This window comes from Protopterus annectens, chromosome 15.part0 (genome assembly GCF_019279795.1).
Source record: "Protopterus annectens isolate FY-2018-M chromosome 15.part0, PAN1.0, whole genome shotgun sequence".
NCBI lineage: Eukaryota > Metazoa > Chordata > Ceratodontiformes > Protopteridae > Protopterus > Protopterus annectens.
This window is the reverse complement of record NC_056749.1, coordinates 358,166,003-358,189,083: the sequence shown is the minus strand read 5'-3', so window position 1 is coordinate 358,189,083 and position 23,081 is coordinate 358,166,003. Positions and strand designations below refer to the sequence as shown.

General features: G+C 40.9%; 1 protein-coding gene across 1 annotated transcript in view; it reads right to left on the bottom strand.

Annotated features, from left to right (window-relative positions):
• Nucleotides 1-23,081, bottom strand: part of EDA2R (ectodysplasin A2 receptor) — a 247,288-nt gene that overhangs the window by 217,405 nt on the left and 6,802 nt on the right. The window lies entirely within an intron of this gene.

Sequence of the window (23,081 nt, the reverse complement as noted above, 5' to 3'; positions counted from 1 at the left end):
TAGTCAGTAAATTCCTCCATACCTAGGTTTTTACTCTCTTGCAACAGTTTCTTCCTTCTGTTGTAGAGTTTGTTAATGGAAGGGGACCACCAGATCGGCTTCCTTTTATTGGAGGATAGCGTCTAGGTTTTGTTGGGGATAGCACGATCCATGCACTCATGCAGGTGCTTGTAGAGTGCGTTTGTGTAGGATTCAGCATTCATGACTGTAGTGACCGTGTTATCCATCTGCAGGGGTGTCGCAAAGTTAGTCACCTCAGTTTTGAGAAGTGTGAAGTTCGCTTTGGAGAAATTCTTTACGATGGTTTCCTTGTGTGGGGGTTTCTTCCTTCTGTTGTAGAGTTTGTTAATGGAAGGGGACCACCAGATCGGCTTCCTTTTATTGGAGGATAGCGTCTAGGTTTTGTTGGGAATAGCACGATCCATGCACTCATGCAGGTGCTTGTAGAGTGCGTTTGTGTAAGATTCAGCATTCATGACTGTAGTGACCGTGTTATCCATCTGCAGGGGTGTCGCAAAGTTAGTCACCTCAGTTTTGAGAAGTGTGAAGTTTGCTTTGGAGAAATTCTTTACAATGGTTTCCTTGTGTGGGGGAGAGGTCGGGATGTGGATATCTAGGGTGATTAATTTATGTTCTGATCTAACCAGCGAGGAGTTGATCTCCGACATTGAGCACCAATCAGCAATGTTGGTAATGACCAGGTCCAGAATATTGCCCCTGGTGGGGGCATTGACAAGTTGATCCAGGGCGTTAGAGTTTATGAACTCCAGGAATTGTTGAGCCAGGGGGTTAGTACAAGAGTAGTTTACCCAGTTATGTTTGGGTACTGGAAATTGCCCATTATTATGGTGTTTGGTTGGACCCTCATTTTTTCCAATGTCACCAGGAACAAGGAGTAAGCGTCCTGGGTCATGGTGGAGGATCTATAACAAGCTACAATTTGGAATGCATTTTTGCTCTGGGTTAGTTGCACTTGGATGATTCCAAAGGCATTGTATTTTGCAACTAGCCTGGAGGTGTGGATGTCCTTGATGAACATGGACATGCCTCCGCCCTTCATGTTTTGTGTTTGAAATGTGTGGTATGAGTTATAGCCTGGTAGTGCTGGGATGCTCTCAGGAGCCTTGAACCAGGTCTCAGTCACTGCATGGATGTCAATGTTCTCCATTTTGAAGAGTGCCTTGAATGTGTGCATTTTGAGGTTTAGACTCCAAGCATTGAGTAACACTGCCCTCTGTTTTTTGTTTCCTGTAGTTCTTATGGTGGTGGGTTTGTTTTTTTGAGCTTTGCCTAAAAAGGCACTACAGGGGCAGCAAGAGCCTTGGCCAATATTCTGAATCCAATGGGTGACGGGTGGAGGCCATCTCTGCCGAAGCATTGTGGCCTGCCAAGCATGTCATCCCAGGCAACCAGATACTGGATCCCCTTTTAATGACACCAAAAGCTTAGCCAATTGTTGAAGTTGATCATCTTATCCTTGTACTACGGTATCAGTTTTGGTGAAGGCAGGATGCTACTTAGGGCTAGGGTCATACCTGCCTGGGCTACAAGATTGGAGAGCTCTTCCATGTCTCTTTTCATGTAGTCCAAGGAGGTACATCTCCGGTCATTTACACCAACATGGACTATGATAGGGTCATATTTGTACTTGCCTTGTAGTGACCTGAGTGCATGCGTTATGTGGCAGATTCTGGCACCTGACAGTAACCTTCTCTTTGTCCAGCCTGCTAAGTGGGGCACTGGTGTGCCTGACTATAGCGTCACCTATCACAAGTGTGCTGGGTATGTTGTTTTGCCTTATGGGCTGTGGTTGTGCGGCATACTGAGTTTGTGGGCTAAGTGTTATTTGGGGTGTGTTGGTGGGAGGAGGTTGCTTGTGTGTCTGCTTTGGAGGTCTCTGTTGCCTAGGCAGATTTAGATTTTTAATCAGAGCCTCAGTATATGTCTTGGTATTTCTAAGAGTGGGTTTTTGAGGTGTTGGTTTAGTTGGTCTATGTGTTGTGAGTTATCTCCTGCTCTTGACTGCCTGTTCCAGTCTTGGTTGGAGAGAGCTTTGCCTCTAGATTGGCTGTATAAGTGCATCTCTCGCAAGTGTTAGTGTTTGGTGGTAGGAGGAAAGGGTTGTCTGTGTACATGAGGCAGTTGTAGCGTTGCCTCAAGATGCCCAGGCTCATCAGGTAGGCTGGAGAGTACACCGGGTGCTGTCTCTTGGACATACCTGAATAAGTAGGGAAGTATAAAGACTATTCCCTTCAGGCAGATGTGGGGGTTGAGTGCTTAGTACTACAGTCGATTTAGAACAAGTGCTGGGCTGAAGGGTGCGTGTCTGAGTGCTTTAGGCTAAAAGACTGACAAGTTCTAAGGGAAAAACTGAAGAGCAGACTTTGTGGAGCCGGGAATGGTTAACCCTAGCTAACCAGTGCTGTGCGGTGCACAAAACTGCACAAAAGGGATAGAAATTAGCCCAAAATGGGCAATAAACTACAAATTCTGAGCTGAAGACCACTGGATTCCTATTTTCTTCTACATATTCTTGAAATTTTTAAATAATTCTTTATCCTACCTTTATGTTCCTGCTTCATATTTAATGTTTCCCCAGAGAAGATGTCCTGCAGTGGTGACCAAGAATAATTAGATTCTTGCTCATCTGCGTTGTATCCCACAGGGAGTAAACATGTTTAGAATATGTGAGGGTGTTTGATCCTTGTACTAAAAGTCCAATTGAGACTTCCCCTTTTCCTTTTTTTGCATGAAGTGACAAATACAGAGATCGCATACTCCTCTGTAAAACATCTATATGTGAAAATATCTGGGTCAGAGGTAGACATCGTGTGCTGAGAACTCACATGTCTTTGGTGTGCATCTACTGGGCTCAATGCCCAAGGCTCCAAATTGAGCTCCTTTTGAATGACTTAAATAGTTTCCTGGTTAGGAGATTCAGCTTCCTAGTCATCAGTGAATGCCTTGAAAAACCAGTGTTTTAGAGTGATACAGTTAGAATATGTCTAGGCACTTAAGATGCTTCTGACACTGGAATCCTGCTGTTATCCTGTAGAGGGCACTGTTATTTCAAGCAGCAAGAGAAACAGATTATAGAAATGAGGGTGGACAGGGCTGGACTTCACCAGATGGCTCTGTGGCTTACAGGGATCAAGCCCTGACTATGGACCAAATGACCTGGGCATTTATAGATGGCAAGAATTGGATGTTATGACCAGGAAGGGAGGAAAAAAGTCACTGAAATGAACAAGTCATCCTGAGGGGTGGAGATGGTCTGGTATGTTACATAGCTGAATCTCTTGGTGAAATGGGAGTACAAAATGCAGTATATGGGCTGGGGATGTGCATTTTGCCCTGCCAAATTGCAATGTGAAGTACCTTCTGGGAAGTATGACTTGGGAGCATGTAATTGTTCTATTGGAGGGGAAGGCACTTCCGGCTCTCATCCAAGCGACTGTTCATGTCTGTTCCCAGAAAGTGGGGATATGAGAATGTGTTCCTGGATAATGGCCTCCATTGATAATCTCTCATTCAATAATTAAGGAATGTGCTGATTAAATGCGAGAGGCCTGATGGCTGACACACTGCAGTGATTAGAGAATATATATATATATATTTTTTAACTAAACACTTTGTACCTGTGTAAATAGTGCAACATGCTGCTACTCTTAAACCCAATACCCCTCCTGCCTGGGTGATAATTTATTATTTCAGTTACTTTTTACAGCACTTCTCTCTCATTCCCCTTTCAGAGACCTTAAAGTAATAATTGTTTTTGTCTCTATATTTTCATTTAGTGACCACCATCCCTGCAAACGGGTTCTCTCTGTCTCCCACTTGCTGAACCCTTGGCCATTGGCTGCATCTGCAGTGAAGAAACCAGCCACAAGGACTCAAGGGCTTTAAACAGAAAATAAGTTACTGTGGGTGTCTAGCTATGTTTCCCTCTTAGCCTGCTACTGTAGAAAGTACCTGGTCTAAAGCAGAAATAACTGGCTCTACCCAAGGCTAGGGAAAGCAGCTGCACCCCCACCCCCATCTGATGTAAATACATTCCCCAGCTAACATTTTCTTTTTAGTTATCGGTAAACCAAGATAAAGCTCTAGGCAAAAAAAGGTAACCCAGTAGATACACTGAAATTGCCCACTTGTAAAACAGAGGCAAAAGGTACTTAAACTGCCACTTTTTGTCTGCTTCAAACTAGGTATCCACCCAGAAAGGACAGAGCTGAAATCAGATCTATAGATTGTTTTTCCCTACTAGATTCTAATAACTCCTAACAATTTGGCTATTTAGGCACTTACCCTGCAATCTTCAGCCTGGGGGTTTCTAGCCCACTCAGTTTTCTACACTCACTCCGCTCCCCTCCCTGCCTCCTATTCCCACCCACCCCCAGGACCTCTGCATTTATACATAGCCTTAACCCCACCCCTAATTGCCAGCAATTAGGCTACACCACTACACCCCCTCCCCCTACATCCAACACAATCATGCTACTACCCAATATAAAAACAATCCTAACATGCGTAGTTCTAGCTCACATTACATCCTACCAAGGCTCCACAGTCACATGCCCCAACAACTTCCACTGTACTCTCTCAACACCCTCCCTCAAACATTTACACTATAACTACACAAACCCTGCCACCAAAACCATCCTCCCAATACACACACTCCATTACCAAATGCCTACCACACTCAGAAATTAAATATACCAAAGATACCTTAAGTAATTTACTACATATATAAACATATCCTAAACACCCACTATAAACTAGCCCTCGTGGGAGACATCCATCCAGACCCTGGTCCTCCTAAATCCAATCCAACCACAAACCTTAGTCCAAGCAACCCCCCCCCCCACAACTACACTCCTAGCAAACAAGAAAACAACAGACTTACTTATAATGTCCCTAAACATCAGAAGCATATGCAATAAAATCCAAGAACTACAAGTCAGCATAAGCATATATCCCCAGATATTCTCTTCCTAACTGAAACCTGGCTCAAACCTCACATCAAAAGTGAGGAAATACTTCCACCTGAGTACAACATCCTTCACATAGACAGATTGTCCAAATAAAGGAGGTGGTGTAGCATTGATATTTAAACATCACCTCAATATTCAACTCCTGAACTCATCTGCCCCTCACCACAGCAATGAAGAAATCCTTTATGCCAATCTTAAACTAAACCCAAACAAAACAATCAATATCCTAGGATGCTATTTCCTACCAGGGCAAAATATTACACCCCTAGAAAATCTCCTGAGCTGGGCTACTCTATCTCTACCCGAGGAAATCATCATTCTCTGTGACTTTAACATCAACTGGCTATCCTGTAATAACAGTCTTGCAACCATTCACCTTAATCTCCATGGGTTCACTCAACTCATTCAATCCCCTACCCAAACCAACAAAAACCCTAACAATCATAACTTACTTGACTGGATCCTAGTCAACAAAGCCCCTCACTCTTATCTAGCAGGCTGCGTACCTGACCGTCTTAGTGACCACTCCCCCACTTTCCTAATTCAACATCACAAAAACAGTCTGAAGCCCATTATCCCCAGGCAAATAGGGAACAAGTCCAACTTCAACCCCAACTCCTTCATCTCCTTCCTGCAAAAAATTAACTGGTCACAGCTAAAATACCTTATCCTAGACAAGGCTGCCGACTTCTTCAACAGTACCTTCCTCTCCATCCTAAACACCCATGCTCCTGTAATAAATGCCAAAGTCAGATCCAGGCATGCCCCATGGCTACAAAAGACCACCAGAACTCTAATGAAATCCAGAGATAAGGCCTGGGAGCACTGGTGACTAACCAAAAAATAACTCAGATAGGCAATCATTCCTTGAACTGCACAATACAGCCAAAAAGCATATAATATTGCACAAATCCCTCTACTATAAATCCACCATAAACTCGACCAGCCACAACCCTAAGCAATTCTGGTCCACTATTAACACTATCCTCCACCCAGGGAAGGTTGATACCCCCCAGCCGTCCATTCCCCCCTCCTCCAGCAGTATTGCTGAATCCTTCAACAAGCACTTCATTGAAACTATAACATCTCTAAACAAACAACACTTCCCTGTAACAGCCCCTCCAACTCCTAACTCTAAACCCCCCACTCCTCTTTTCTTTTTCACCTCAGTACCTACCTCCAACATAAAAAGCCTATTGTCAAAACTTAAACCCACCAAACTCGCAGCTGACAACCTCCCCTCTGAATACTTGAAAATTGCAGCTGATACACTAGCCTACCCAATTTCAATTCTAATCAACCATTCCATAACAGAAGGCTATGTTCCCACGATATGGAAAATATCCCACATCATTCCCCTCCACAAAGGCACCCCCCTCCACCAACCTCTCCAATGACTGCCCCATTGCTATCCTCTCCCCTCTCTCCAAGATACTTGAAAAATGTATCAACACCCAGGTCTCCAACTACCTCCTAGCTAATAATCTCCTCTCCAGAACCCAACATGGTTTCAGGCCATATCACAGCACTACCTCCGCTCTGCTCTCCTTTAACACTATACTTCATCATAAAGACAATGGCCTCTTCTCTACTGCCATATTTCTAGAGCTCTCAAAGGCCTTTGACATGGTATCTCATGAGCTACTACTCTCTACTCTTCCCCAACCTCTCCTTCTCACAATCAGCCTGCAACTTGTTCCACAGCTATCTACACAGATGCCAGTAATCCGTAATCTGGGATGATAACATATCACCTCACCTCCCAGTTACTCTCGGAGTTCCCCAAGGGTCTATCCTTGGCCCTTTGCTATTCTTACTTTTCACTAACAACCTACATACTGCCACCACACAATAATCTCTTATACATTACGCAGATGACTCTACTCAGATGACTCTACTCTCATCTGCTCTGCCCCCACTCTACCAGAACTACAACAAAATCACACAAGAATCATTTTCTTCTATAGAAAGCTGGCTATCCAATGCTCAGCTCCTACTCAACCCAAGTAAGGCAAAACCTCTCCTGTTCCAACCTTCTAAAGCCACCCAAAACACCCCTACTTCATCATTCTTGCCAAAGACCATACCATCATCTCTCCATCAGAACACACAAAATTACTTGGTGTGGAAATAGACAACAAACTTAGATTTGACACCCCCATATCTCTCACAATAAAAAAAGTTCACAAGAAACTTGGGGCATTATATCGAAGCTGCCAATTCCCAACCAAGGCGGCTAGAATCTCCATAGCCAATTCCCAGCTAATCTCCACCCTACTCTATGCATCCCCCATACTTACCAACCTTAGACAGACAGACCTGCACAAGATGGATGCTTGTTACAACAAAATTGTTAAATTTGCCACTGGAACCTCCTACCGCAGCCATCATTGCATCACCCTTAAAGAACTAAACTGACTAGAACTCCCACAACTCCTTCACTTCAACTCACCCTCGCTCATAAACTTATTAACCACCCCCTTAACATCCCTTTCCTTCAAAACCCTTCTCCAACCCTATCACCTCACTAGGCCCCTAAGATCAAGCAACAAAACTCAACTCACTGTTATCAAACCCAAAAACTCGGCAGGAGAAGCCATATTTTCATGTAACATATCTAAACTTTGGAACAATCTTCCACCCTCTATAACTACTCTATCTTCCAGCAGCCTTTTCAAGATTGCGCTCAAATTCCATTTAAATTTGCACTGGCTTTGTCCTTGTTCTAATCCAGACAAACACCCCCACCTAGACTCTTAACCCAACTATAACACCACCACTACTAACCACACATCTTGTCTGACAACTTTACTAATATAAACGATAAGAAACTATCTTAACTTGCAACATTTACTGTATATACTGTTGATAATATCTTGTTATTTTGTTAAAGCCAACAACCTGTAATGTTGTTTACAGTTGCTACAACTTTGTATCTCTATTTATCATGTACATGATGTGGAGCTTTTCTCCCCGGGCATCCGCTGAAAAAGGACCTGCATCCAGTCGGAATTTCCCGGTAAACAAATATAAATAAATAAATACACAAACAAAGGATTTGCTTTATCAGAGATAATGCATGACAAAATGGGTTTTTAAGGCCTCTTTCTCTTGAATCATGAAGGCCAGTCTTTCTAAATTTTTCTTTTTATGGCAGCACTTTGGGTTTTCTTGGCTAGAATCATACATGGAAAGGCTTTCATAGTAAGAGGATGTATGTCATCTGGCTGAAGGACAGCACCTCTTTGTATTTGTTAAAGGCCCAAAAAGTTCCTTTTTGAACAGTGCACAGTGCTCATTGTAATACCTGCTGACGCTTGCCAAGACTGAAGGGGCAATTAAGTTAGTGATCCTGGTAATGAATCTGCCTCCTGGAGGCATAGTTGGTTGTTTATCTCTCCTGGGGACATCATCGATGTTGGAATCCCCAACTTCCAGTACTTCTAAACACATTGTAAAGCATAGTGAATACACCAGTTTTATATAAAATACAAAATTTTACAAATGTAACATTATTCATAGCTGATGCACTTTGACTTTATTGCATAACATTTTATAAGCTTAACTCAAAAATTATATATGCAATAATAAATGCAATAATATTCAAAAAGCAATGTGAACAGCTTACAGTTACTAAAAGTTATATAAACCAAAACTGGGTTCACACAGTCTTGAAATGAGCTGCTAAAACAAGCTGGAAAAGACGTGTATTTATTCATTTACTTATTTACTTGCTTACCTTTAACCAGGTGGGTAATCTGGTCCATGGACCCTTTTCAATTATGGGCTGACCTATTTGGCAGTGACACTTGACTGTAGTTTGTGGCATAAAATGTTCACATTGACTCCTCGGTGATGCTTCATGAATACATAACAAAAAGATTGTGTGCATTGTAGTAGGTATCTGGTATACACTCCTTTAAGAAGACTGATTAGATACAGAAACAAGTGTTTATAACAAGATTCTCATAGTACTTGGTTAGCAATAGGGAGCTGATGCAGTAAAGGCAGTTTACTGGAGTCAATAATGCCCACCTGTAGGGACTAGATTGTGGAGGGAGAGTGTCCAGGGTGAGAAAGAGGGGCGAGACCTAACCTGACTGTAGTAAAAAATTAAGGAATGAGTAAGACAGACTTCTCTTTTTCTAACCCCATATCCTTTTTTCTAATTGTTGACAATGTACTTTGTCTCTCCCCCTATGATGTGCCTTTGCAGAGGCTTAATTTATGTGGAATATATAGGGGGTGGGATGAGATATCTTATTTTTAAAAGGTCAGGATCAGTTTGCAGTAAAGGTTGAGTAGTTTCAAACTTGTAAACCTCCACTACTGCCAAGTGTGCCTTATGCACATATAAAAATAGTTGTCATTTCTACCTAACTTCAAACCAGTCCATGTTCAATTTTTGAACTGAAATGAATAATTAAAATTGTCCTACAACATCAAAAACATTGCAGTGAAGGGATAGGCATAAAACAAGGTTTGCTAACCATTACATCTACAATCAAAGCTTTTTGCAACTTTTGTTACTAATTAGCATCAAACTAATATGTTACTGAAATGAGGCAACTTTAGTATTATAATACAGACATTCTCATAATTATTACACTGCTGACAACCTGGTTTAATAGGTATGTTTTCAATCTGGTATCTAGTACTACTATGCACATTTTAATTCTACATTTGAGTAGTTAATTTCCTTACCATACCATGCAAAACGGACGTAACAACTAATAAGTATGGGCAGCTAATATCTGAGAGGTCAAGGAAGAACGCAAAACCTGCACAGAGCCAAACATATTTGGTCAAGACAATAAGGTAATGCTCAGCCAGTGTTCAAGTTGAGCAAGAAAGTTTAGAAAGGAAGCATGTATGCAGGGAGATTCCTTTTCTATTTAAGTCAACAACTTAAAAAAATGTAGTTGACTCAATTACATTTACATAAAAATAACAGCTTGATGGAAACTGATGATTATCAAGCATGTTGCTAGAGTATATTAATTTTAACATATGTATGTACATTTTATATTTATTTATATATATATATATATATATATATATATATATATATATATATATATATACTGCCTCTGCTTGCACTGTTAGTGTATATGAGTCAGCAGAATAAGGATAAGTTGCAGGGCATCAGAAAAGCAAACAGAAACTGGACTTCTGACAATTCTGTTAGTGCGATCAGATTCCATACAAGAAATGCATGTAAATTCACAGCTGCACAGGTGCAGGGAAATCAGAGAACATGAGATGGCATTTCAAGACATAAACAGATCTTCAAGGGTAACGGACAGGGCGAGTATTTCAGGCACTTGGATACATTGTATTTGAATAGCAACAGGATGAAATAACAAGCTAATTGCTGCTGCAGATAAACAATATATTTTAGAATGAATTGACTCCAGATACAATGCAGATTGCTTCTGCCAGCCTAACAGGCACCCATGACTTTAGAATGATCAAACTGTTAGTAAACCAGACAGGTGCCATAAAATGTTATCTTCATTATAAAGGATTACTGTCATTAATTGCCTAACATTAACTTATGGATAGATTATCATTAACAGGAAGAAGGGATTCGGAACACAGTAATGTACTTTTTGGCTTTGTATAATAACTAGTGTGAACTCTGTGAACTGTTGTGCCATTTGAGAGTAGATGGCCTAGGACTTTCTGTATTTAAGTATCTAGCCTGCCCTCTGAACACAGACTATTTTGCTTATGAACTGCTAAAAAGCTTCATGCTTTAGACATAGGTTTGCCATTTTCAGTGTCCACTTCCCTCGTATGTGAATCTGGGTGAGAATATTTGCATTCCACTCCTGGAAACGAGCCTCGGTTAACAAAGTATACTAACTAAATCAATAAACAGCCTGAAATATAACTGCTCAGTACTAACCTCAATGACATTGAATTTGGCATAACAGAACACAGATGAACGACACTGAGAACACAATATTAGGATATAATGCAGATATTGTAAAAGGAAATAAAAACTACTTTGTCAACATTTCTTAAATAACATCACCAGATCAAGAAATGTACTACAAATAAATCCAATCCTATGCAACAACAGGCACAGTCTGATTAGAATTTTTGGAAAAGCAAATACATTCAGCAAATTCAAGTAACAGGTGACAAAAGAAAACTTACCAGCTAAGGTTCATAGGTTCATAGGTTCATACTAGGCTATCTGCCCTAGGGCATTTATAAGCCTAGCCAGAATGTGTTTGGCTTTCGCCACCCATTTTAAATTTATTTTGCTATGCCCTTTTTCGAGGTTAGTATACTGTGCCTCTATCTAACAGTGACACAGAAGTGATACCCGGGGTAAACCTACGATCTCCCATCCACTCATCAAGATTCCTCTTGAAGAGAGTCAATGAGGGACTCTGCCTAACCTGGACTGGGATTTTATTCCAGAGTGAAGGGAGCCTCTGGGTTATGAATCTGTCCCTCCAGCATGTCCTATTTATTTCAGTGCTGAGGTTCAAGTCTCTCGAGCGTAGCTCGATGGGATTTGGATTTTCTGAGGTGCAGCATGTCCATTAATTCGGGTTGGACATGGCTTTATACGTCAGGCACAGATCGCCTCTGAACAGGCGGTATGCCGCTGAGTAGAGCTGGAGTTTCTTTAACCGGGCAGCATATGGCATCTGTTTGAGCCCTTTGATCCTCTTGGTGAGGTACTTTTGGGGTCTTTCCAGTTGCTGCAGGTGTCTGGTAAGGTACATCCCAAAGGGGCATTGTACTCAATTATGGGCCTGATGAGGGATGAGTAAAGAGGCACGATGACCTCCCCTGATCTAGATGTGAATCCCTTCATGATTAGGTGGGCTATATAAAATGTTTTTCTAACAACTTTGGCCACGTGGTTGTCAAATGAGAGATTGCTATCAACTTGGGTCCCCAGGTCCCTAATTACTACTTCTGTACTTAATGGATTTCCACCTATGTGGTAATTTGTGGGCACTTTGTTTTTGCCAAAGGGGATGACTATACACATTTTGGCATTTAGCTTGAGGCCATGGCTCTGGCACCAGTTGTCTGTTTCTATGAGGCCTTTTTGGAGGATGCTTGTGTCGGCTGGAGAGTCGATTATGGCGCCCAGTTTGCAGTCATCTGCAAACTTGGTCAGCCACAGTCCTTCCATGTTGGCCTGTACCTCCGAGAAATATATACCGAACAAGAGAGGTCCCAGGACTGAGCCTTGTGGGACACCACTTGTAACTGGTTTGGAGTCTGACATGGCTCCAGCAATTCTAACCATGTGGGTTCTGTTCTTGAGCCAGTTTGCAATCCATCTAGTGACATAGGGGTTTATATTTAAGCTGGTGAGCTTATCTATAATGCCGAGTGGGGTATTGTATCGAAGGCTTTTGCGAGGTCCAGGTAGGCTGTGTGGACCACCTTCCCTCGTCAATGGCCTTGGTGACTGTTTCAAAGAAATCAACCAGGTTTAAGAGGCAGGATCTGCCCTTAACAAAGCCAAACTGGGTAGGATCCAGTGTTTGTAGGTCCCCAATATCTTTATTTATGAGGTCCATGATGATCCTTTCCATAGCTTTGCAGACCAAGCTAGTCAGGCTTATGGGGCGATAGTTTCCAGGATCCGTTGAGGCATCACCTTTATGGAGAGGGACCACTGTTGCTGTACGCCACTCTTTGGGCACATATCCTGTAGTAAGGCTGAGACTGAACAGTAGTTTTATGTTTGGGTTTAGCTCTTCTTTGAGTTCATGTAGGACGCACCCCGGGACACCATCTGGTCCCATTGATGCTGTGTTTTTTGCTTTGGAGAGGGCGGCTCTTACCTGAGCATCTGAGATGTCAGGGGGGCAGCACTCTGCTGGGATAGATATTTGCCCTTTTGGTGGGGAGGGGGGGAGAAGTTTGCGCTGAACCGGTCAGCTAGGGTGTTGGCAATGTCTGTGGGTTTGGTGTATTTTTGGTCATTTTGGACTAATTCTGAGCATATCTGGGAATTGCCACCCAGGTTCCTAACATAACTAAAGAAAGCCTTGTGATTATCCTTAGTGTCCTGTGCAATTTTTCTCTCGAAGCTGGCCTTAGACAATTTTGTGTGCCCATAGTTTTTTGCTAATACTGATCAGTGATGCCTTCCCTTTTTGGGATTTTGCTTTATCATTTAGTAGCTTCCTCCTTCTATTGTATAGTTTGTTTATGGCTGGGGTCCACCAGACAGGACGTCTGGGTTTGGAGGATTGGGTCTTGGTTTTATTTGGGATCGCATGATCCATGCATTCCTGAAGGTGTTCATAGAATGCGTTTATAAAGGATTCTGCGGTCTGGGCGTATTTTCCACAGGCCGGGGCTTTGAAGGATTCCACCTCAGTTTTGAGGAGTGTAAAATTTGCTTTAGAGAAGTTTTCACTGTGGTTTTCTGGGCAGGCGGTGGGGTCGGGATGTGAATATCCAGTGAGATTAGTTTATGGTCTGATCTTACCAGTGAGGGATACACTTCTGGTCTGGAGCATAGAGTCCCCATGTTGGTGATGATCAGGTCCAGTATGTTTTCCCCTCTTGTGGGAGTGGTAACAAGTTGTTCCATAGCATTTGAGTTTATAAATTCTAGGAACCTTTGGGCTAGGGTGTTGGAACTAGAGTAATGCTCCCAGTCTATGTTTGGGTAGTTGAAGTCACCCAATATAATGGTGTTCTCAGGAAGGCCGAGTGGGGTTCCTGGGTTTGTGAGGGTGGTCTGTAGCAGGCTATAAACTGGAAGGCAGTTTTACCCACTGTTAGTTGCACATGGATAGTCTCTGATGCTTCGTGCTTTGCCACCAACCTGGAGGTGTGGGTATCTTTGATGAATATCGATACTCCCCCTCCTTTTGTGGTTCGGTCCAAGTTTTGGGGCCGAAAAGCATGGTATGAGGTATAACCTGGTAGTGCTGGGGTGCTCTCGGGAGCCCTGAACCAGGTTTCTGTTACTGCACAGATATCGATGTTCTCCATGCTAAGGAGAGTTTCGAGTCGTGCATCTTGAGGTTTAGACTTCTGGCGTTGAGTAGCATTACTCTTAGTTTCTTATCCCTTGTGATACCTATGGAGGTGGGTTTGTCTTTTGAGCCTTGCCTAAAAAGGCACTATGGGGTAGCAAGAGCCTTTGCCAATATCCAAAGCCCAGGAGTGACAGGTGCAAGCCGTCCCTAGCGAAGCATCGTGGCTTGTCGAGCATATCATCCCAAGCTGACAGGCATTGGATCCCCTTTGAATGACACCAGTACTTAAGCCAATTGTTGAAATTGATCATCTTGTCTTCATATTGTGGCATCATTCTTGGTGAGGGTAAGATGCTACTCAAGGTCAGGGTCATACCGGCCTGGGCTACATGTTCAGAGAGCTCCTTTATGTCGCTTTTCATGTAGTCCAGGGAGGTACATCTCAGGTCATTCACACCAGCATGGACAATGACTGAGTCATATTTGTACTTGCCTTGGAGTGACCTGAGTGCTTGTGTTATGTGGCGGATCCTAGTACCCGACAGGCTACTCACCATGACCCTCTCCTTGTTCAGCCTGGTGAGCGGGACGTCAGTGAGTCACCTATTACAAGTGTATCAGGTATGTTGTTTAGTCTTAAGGGCTGTGACTGTTTGGCACACTGGCTTTGTGAGATATGTGTTGCACGTGTTTTGTTTTGGGGTAGCAGCTGCTTGTGTGTCTGCTTTGGAGGTTTCTGCTGCTTAGGCAGATCTTTATTTAGAGCCTCCGAGTATGTTTTTGTGTGATTATGTGTTTGGTTTGCTGTCGTGGTAGGTCTATGTGAGACTGGAATTGTAGTGAGTGTGGTTTCCTTCTCCTCCTGACTGGTTATGCCAGTACTGAGTTCAGAGAGCTTAGCCTCCAGTTTGGCTATATGGTTGCATCTCTCACATGTGTTGGAATTTGTTGGGAGGAGGAGAGGGTTGTCTGTGTACATGAGGCAGTTGTAACATTGCCTCAAGATTCCCAGATTCACCAGCTGGACCAGAGAGGAGATTGACAACTGACCTTTGGACATGCTAGAATAATATTGGGAATTCCTTAATAATTGAAAACCAGGGCAAGTGGGGAGTGAGGGTGTAGTGCTTTTAATTTTTAGTGCTGACTTATATAATTGCTTTAGTGAGCAAGTGCCAGGTAACTTAAGTGCAATGTGTTACAGGTAACTTAAATGCAAAAACAACAAACAGTAACTTTCTTTCAAGTGAAACAAGGAAATAAGTACAGTAAGCAATGCAGATATCACTAGTGATCCACAGAAGCACTGAGAAGCCACGTATTAGGTGGAATTAGCGTTCCAGGGAAATAACAAGCAAACAAACAACAAGCATATAAACAAAGCTATATTCAGCAGGCCTGGATCTAGTCTATGCTACAGCAAACAAGGTGTACCAATTTCAGTAAGATACAGTTCAAATATTCAGGCACTATAAACCTTTAACCAGAAATTCCCAGCTCAGAAGGGCAGAGTCCAGCCTCTTCTCCCACAAGAGTGCAGACCACAAACCTTCTTAATGTAAAATAACTGGCCTGAAGCCCAAGTGCTTAAACCAGAACTAATACACACTATAATAAACAACAATAAGGTTCTACATGCACAGAGTACAAACATTTATACATACATACATATATATATATATATATATATATATATATATATATATATATATATATATATATATAGACACACACACGTGAGTACATATATATATATATATATATATATATACACATATATATATATATATATATATATATATATATATACACATATATATATATATATAAAAAAAACACAAACATATATAAATACATATAAAATTATATATGTGTGTGTGTGTGTGTGTATACGCATATATAATAACAAAGTAAGTACAAACTTCACAAATGATGGAGGAAAACAAGCTTTAGATGCAAAAATTAGCACTTTTGTTCCCAAATGTATTCCAATAACTTCATCAGAAACATGTTTCTGAAGTTCCTGGAATAAATTCGGGAACAAAAGCAATAATGTTTGGATCTTCAGCTTGTTTTCTTCCATCATTTGTGAAATTTGTAGTTAGTCTACATATATATATATATATATATATATATATATATATATATATATATACACACACACACACACCAAGTGTGTGTAGTAAAGTACTTATAGTGAAATATCCATGTATAGAAATATGTTTGGGGGGGGGGGGATGCCCTTTTTTTAAGCAAAAAGAGAGTGAATCACTCACTTTTTAGGATTGCCATTGGTAATGCTATATAAAACATTTGGGAGCTGGCAATGAAGGGTTTATCCATGACTGATGTGGTTTGTTAGGGCAAGGCCTGTGTGACCATACAATGGAAAGTGTGGTTGAATCTGCATTATACCACCACAAATGTGGCATATGGCTATTATGTTGTTTCAGTCAAAGGATTTTTTTACATTTTAAAGCCATTGTATTTTGGAACTTAATTTCTGTTCAGAAATTTCTTGTCAATTTCAGTATCGAAGTACCTTCTGATGTGCTGTACATGCAGATAGCCATGAATGTGACAGCTCTTGCAGCCATTGTTTTTCTGAATATGTGTGAGTGAGTGTGTCTGGCTGTTTTTAATGAGTCATAACTGTGCACCCATCTAGCGAATACTCCTGAAACTAACTCGATGCAGCTGATCCAAGAACCTGCAGTGCTTTTAGTACATCTACATATTTCCCACCCAGCTAGCTAATAGGTTCATAGGAGGTTACTAGGCTAGCGGCCCTATAGCCTTTACAAGCCTAGCCATGTTAATCCCAAGTATCCCCATTTGTTCTTTTTTGGTACTTAAGAATGCATTTATGAACAGAGCTGAAACTCACTTGATGCAGCTAATCAAGAACCTACAGTGCTTCTAGTAGTACATCTGCATGTTTGTGTCAACAAATTTCATACTGCAAGTTTTAGAGTAGCAGGCCTGCAACAAGAAATCCACTAAATGCAGTAGAGCTTAGAATTGCATCTGGTTCAGCTGGTGCCCTGTGCAGATCCTCAGGCTGGCACAACCTTCAACTTAGGCTGACAAGCAAGAAAGAAAAAAAGTCTTTCAACGATCAAGACAATGAATGAATGAATGGAGCAATTAGTCTTTTCCTCTCCTGTAACTGTATCAAACACGTTGCCGCGCAGTCTCTTTACGCACTAAGCTCTTCAGCCATTACTGCAAATGCTGCATGACCAATCATTGATAAGGCTGCAATATGCCAACATCTTCATAAATCAATGCCAGTACTGCATTCCTGTGAGACTAACACCTATCCCCTTTCTTGCACTAGCTCTGTCTCTGGTAGAGCTGTCCTTGTATACAAAATCTGATTTCTACATTTATAAGTACATTACAAGCTTATTTTTTTTTTGCTACAGGTAAAGTAGCCTGTGTGTGTGTGTGTGTGTGTGTGTGTGTGTGTGTGTGTGTGTGTGTGTGTGTGTGTGCTCGCTCCAACATATTTAGTGTGTTTGACTTCTCCACTTAGTGGTATAGAGAGATGGAGACTGCAGTGTTTCTATTATAACTACAGTTGCAGAAGTCTTGTATTGTTTTGTAGCTGGACTTCTTCTTGTGGGAAACAGTGAGTTTACAATGAGCATGTACTTGTAGATAATTATTTTTAGGTTTCTTGAATAATAATGATCAATCACTGTATAATTACTGTCAGACAGGGATCTAAAGGCGTGACTCAGGGTGGTGTGGGGGGGGGGTGGAACTATGAGAATAATAGTACTAGATGCTGAGATATTTTGCCTAGCACTCGCACCTTGGGTGCTAAGGCCTGCTCTGACTGGGAGAGCAATGTATCAGACAAACTTAATATTTGATGAGAGTGTTTTGTTTTACTAAATCTCTGGACTTTGCAGTTATGTTGTTCACACTCTGTTTCTTTGCAGTAGTATAATATGAGTTTGAAGGAATTGGGTTAACGTACAATAACACTGTACAGTTCACAGGACATTCACATAGACAAGCTCCTTTCGAGTGTCTTTCTAGGGAACCACCTCATTGAATTTTTGGCTATCCCAAGTCCCATTCTGGTAATCAGTTGAGACTCTTGCCTCTGTGGCATTTTTGTTGTGCCCCATCCAGTGAATCTGCAGGGTTATCTAAATGCTACACACTGACTTAGTGACCTACTGAATATCTGAAATGCCTTTCTGGTGTTCACTAGAGATTTTTGCCACTGAAAACATTTAGGGGATTCTGTTTCCTCCAGTGAATTTGAAATATTGTGTCATGATCTATAGGGTTAAATAAAGTTCTGAAGGCACAAGTAAATCTATGTATGTAAGCTCTAGTTTGTGCGTGTGTATACTATATGATGGGGGAAGAAAGAGGTATCCTTCCTGACAGATTCAAGGTGCAGATTCCTAGAGTACCTCTTGTATCAGAAACTTGGAAGTATCTTTTCCTTCAATGTGACAGCTCTATAACGTTTTACCTAAATAACTGGGACAAATTAACTCACATGTTTAATGTCTGAATTCAAATATTTATTTATTTACTTATTTGTTTCATAGGTCATAAGTACTTACAAGGCTACTGATCCAAGAGGATCTTTAGAAGACTAGCCATGCATTCCCATGATTTATTTGGTGTGTGGGGGTTAAATATGAATAACCCAGAGTTGAGCAGAACATTTACACATTGTCCTTATCCATGAAGGATTAGGGTACTTAAACCAGGGGGTTGTTTGTGTGCTTATTCATTTTCTCCACCCTTATGAGATAACACTCATTTCTAATACCTGATTTATATCCTCTTCAGAGATAGTCAGGGTAGGGCAGCCAAGTTTACCCTGGGGTTCACTCCAGTGACTGTACTTAATAGAGGCACTGGGAAATAATGATGGGCGGCACAATGCCAGAGCACTTCTATGGGCTAGGTTTGTAAAGGCCCCAGGGCCATTAGCCTAGTACACACCTATGAACTAGTCCATTGCGTTATGCAATTATGCAAGCGCCTTCACACACACTACGTGTACATCTATCATCGGTTTGGCATGCTCGCCAATTTATTTATTGTCCTGTCTTTTGAAGTCCAAGGAAAGGTTTTTCCAAAGTAAAACTCTAACAGGTAAAGGAAGCATGAACAGGCACCCCTTTACCCTTATAGCTGAGAACCAAACTAGAAAACTGTATATTCAGAGACAGCAAAAAGTAATGCACTTCTATGTGGCATAACTTTACATTGTGAAAAAAATAATTGTACAATGGCAAAACACATTTTAAAATTAATTTCATAATTCTTTTACACTAAAGCATGATTTGTTTTAAGTAATGTGCCATGGACACATAAAGTATATAAAACAGCAAATTTATCTGGAGAGATGGGTATATATCCCAGAGACTACCCCTTCTTTGGAACAGACTCCCCATCCATGTAAAGCAGAGTTCCTCCCTACCGCAAATTCAAGTGCAACTTGGATAACTGAATGGAGAGCTGGAAATCCCCCACCCGTTTTGGCAGCTATGTTGTTGTATCTTTTGGCTTTTCCTGGTTAGGGGTCGCCACAGCGGAACTCCGGTCCGCTAATGATTGGTAGTTGATTTTTACATGCTGAGTTACCAGCCCTGATGCACAACCTTCAACGAAGGAACGCCAATTCACGCATGTCTCCACGCAGAAGACGCTCTAGCTGAGAATCGAACCGGACAGCGTCTTACTGTGAGGCGACAACGCTACCGCAGCACCACCATTATATTAGTAAATACAGGCAGCCTGTAAATGGTTCATCTCCCAAGACTCTGCTTACACTACCAAGATTAACAGAACTTGTCAAAGATTTGGAATGAATGGCATGGCTTAAAAAGGCCCAAAGAGGTCATTAATCTAGTACACAATTAAGCTATAAACCATGCAAGATATCACTTGAGAGACTTTATTTATGTGCCACTCTTTTTACTTGGGTCCCAGAAACTGTGCATCTGTCTCTTCAACTGCACTGTCAAGAGGATCTCATGTGATTAACTACTCTTCTTTGGTTTCATTGCTATTAATGGCTTACCTGTGTAAGACCTGATTAGAGACTTTTGTTAACTGCTGTAATTTATCTTCAATGAAGACTGTTAAGTGAGCATCGTTTTGTAAATGTGCAGTTGAGACTATAATCTCTGTCTGACGTACCATTTTTTAATGTTGCGCCACAGAAGTATTTGTGAAAATGAAGTATTATTTCTAGAGTGGAACTTTTGAATTTTGTTTTCTACTTATGGCTGCATTTTCAGTTCTTATTCTGGCTAAGTCTGTCAGGCTTTGTTTGTTTTAATAACCCTTTCCAAAGAATACTGTGGTGTATTTACTGTCTGTGTCTTCTACAATGTATAAAAGTTTCCATTATGAACTGCCAGGTTACATCCAGATGAAGCTCATAGGTTCATAGGTTAGTACTAGGCTAACTGCCCTTATGGGCCACTGTAAGCCTAGCCAATTTCCCCATGTGAAAATCAAACTCTACCTTGTGTCTTTAAGGTAAACACCTTACCCATTATGCCAACCTCCCACGCTATAGCTGGAAAACCCAACAAGTCAGTGCTTTGCCTGAAAAAAGGCATTCTGTACCATCCTGCAACTTCCCCATGGGGTACGTTACCCCCACACCCTCCATTAATTTTATAAACTAGAAAATAAATGTGAATTACTGCTGGTATGTAAAAGATGGTGTCAGCAATGGCTGTATGAGAATTGGCAATCGGCAATCACAGATTCTTCCAATGAAATCAACAAACTGCACTGATCGTTTTAAATATGCATGTGTGTAGTACATGCATAGTGCAATCATGCCACTTCATCACTTATGAATTAGTCAGTTCCATATGCACATCCTATAACGTCTAAAGTTCTAACTATATCAGTATGAGAATGAATCCTGAACAGACAGCACAATGTATTTGACATGTTATAATACGCAATTCCTACAACAACTGAAATTGCACAGGAATCTGCCCCCCCCCCCCAACCAAATAGGGAATGGCTACCTCTCCAAACCCCTATATTATTCTCACTATAAGATCATATGGCCTTGAAGTAATTGCAGCACCCAGATTTACATAATCAAAGGCTTGCAATCACTTCCAGTGTCATATATTCTCAGAGTAAGAATTTTAATTTAGGAGTGCAAAATCGGATGTGAAGATATTACTTTGTCACATAAAGAGGTATTCCATGGGCCTTTTAATATCAATATTTGTTAATCAATTGTACAACAGCATATGACATAACATATGGATAAACATTAGTACCTGCTGAATGTGTTTTGAACAAATATTAACCTACACTGGGGGTGTTGTTAGAAATATGCTCAAAGAGCAAGTGCCTTACAAATGTGAATGTGAAGTAATAGCTGTCGAGTGTATATTGATTTTGTTGTACATTACTTTTAAGAAGGTGGACTTATTTTAGGAGTTCTAGTCAAGCTACTTGTTTGGTGTTCTATGTATATATCTTCATGTAGGGGCACACATGCAAAATTATATGTATACATGTTGCTATTTTAACTGACTATTTGTAGAATGTTTAAATCAGATGAGTATTTTTATCCATATAGTTAAACAAGTCTGTCATCTGCATTTTGGGTTATAGTTTGTATTTGGGGAGACTATCAGATATTCAGATGAGTGGATTCATCTGCATAACTAAACATCACAATGCATATAAATCTACTGTTACAAAGTGGCACATTTGTAACAGCAAATTTATATGCATTGCTACGTTTAGTTTAGGGCCTGGAATTGTTGGATGATAATTTCTAATCTTGATACCTAAAATACAACTGCATTTTGTAGTTGAATTAACAGTTGAATGCAACTAATCGTTGAATCGATCTGCACTGTCTTGTATGTATCAAAATGCTTGGCCAGGTTCACTTCTCCATAGTTGTTCTAGAGTGGAGTTAGTATTTATAAGTAAAGGGGTGTGAGAAGGGCATAGCCCACTCCAAAAAATAAATAAAATTAAAAAAATATATTTTCATCTTTTGCTTTTAAATACTGTTGTTTAGCATTTTATAACATTATGAGTCTCAATTTAAGTAGATGAAACTCAATTTGTATGGTTGAATTGAATGTTTTTGATTTGTAAGGGCTTCTCCTGCTGTCGAACTAATGCCCTGACATTCAATAAGGTAGAATTTGACTTTTGGACATGAACTATATTCATATAACACACAGACACACACACTTGCCTATCAGTATAGATAAGAGTACATTCAGTTATTGAGCAGAAAGCATCTTGGGCCTCTGTCACATAACAACTGAAGCGCTGCCAGAGCTTCTGCTACACAACAGTGACATAAACGTGCTGCTGTACAGTCATGAGCTTCTTTGATACTGATATTGTTAATTTATTAAGGACATTTGTGGAGGACTGTCTACTTTGCTTTTCATTGTCTGTCAGAGTACAAAACCAAGATGAGGTGCAAATGACAGTTATTACAACGGAACTGCGAAAGAGCCCAATGCAATTTAGATGCCTCCTGAACTGTATTGCTACCAAAAGGTTCCACATTGCATACTGCTTGCACATGTTTGGCACACTGGCATATTAAATATATGCTCACATGCTCACTCCACACACAAATATTTGTGCAAGTCTTCTATATTGTGTGTGTAACTGAAAAAAAAAAACACTTGTACAGTGTAATATTCCTCCATTGTTTAAAAAAAAAGCATATTATAAATGCCAAATAAGCCTTTTCATGAACATAAATATTACTCCAGCACCATGCGATGTCATCAAGTTAGTGTACACTTCATCTCTACCGCTAAGCAGGAAGTGCACATGGAGGGCACACAGTATAACACAACACATAAAACAACCTTCTCCTCAACATGACTACTGCACTATTTGTCTTCATAACAGAACGGAGATAAACAGTTGACCATCAAAAAGTCTGACTTCAGAAACTCTATCTTCAAAATAACAAGTGAATTTTACTTTCAGGGAGCTGAACCACCCTTGTCCCCTGACCAACATAGTGTGCATCACTCCAGCTCCATTGTTATATGAAATCAGCAGTATCTGAATATAGATCACACAGTCTGCTGTGCTATGGGTC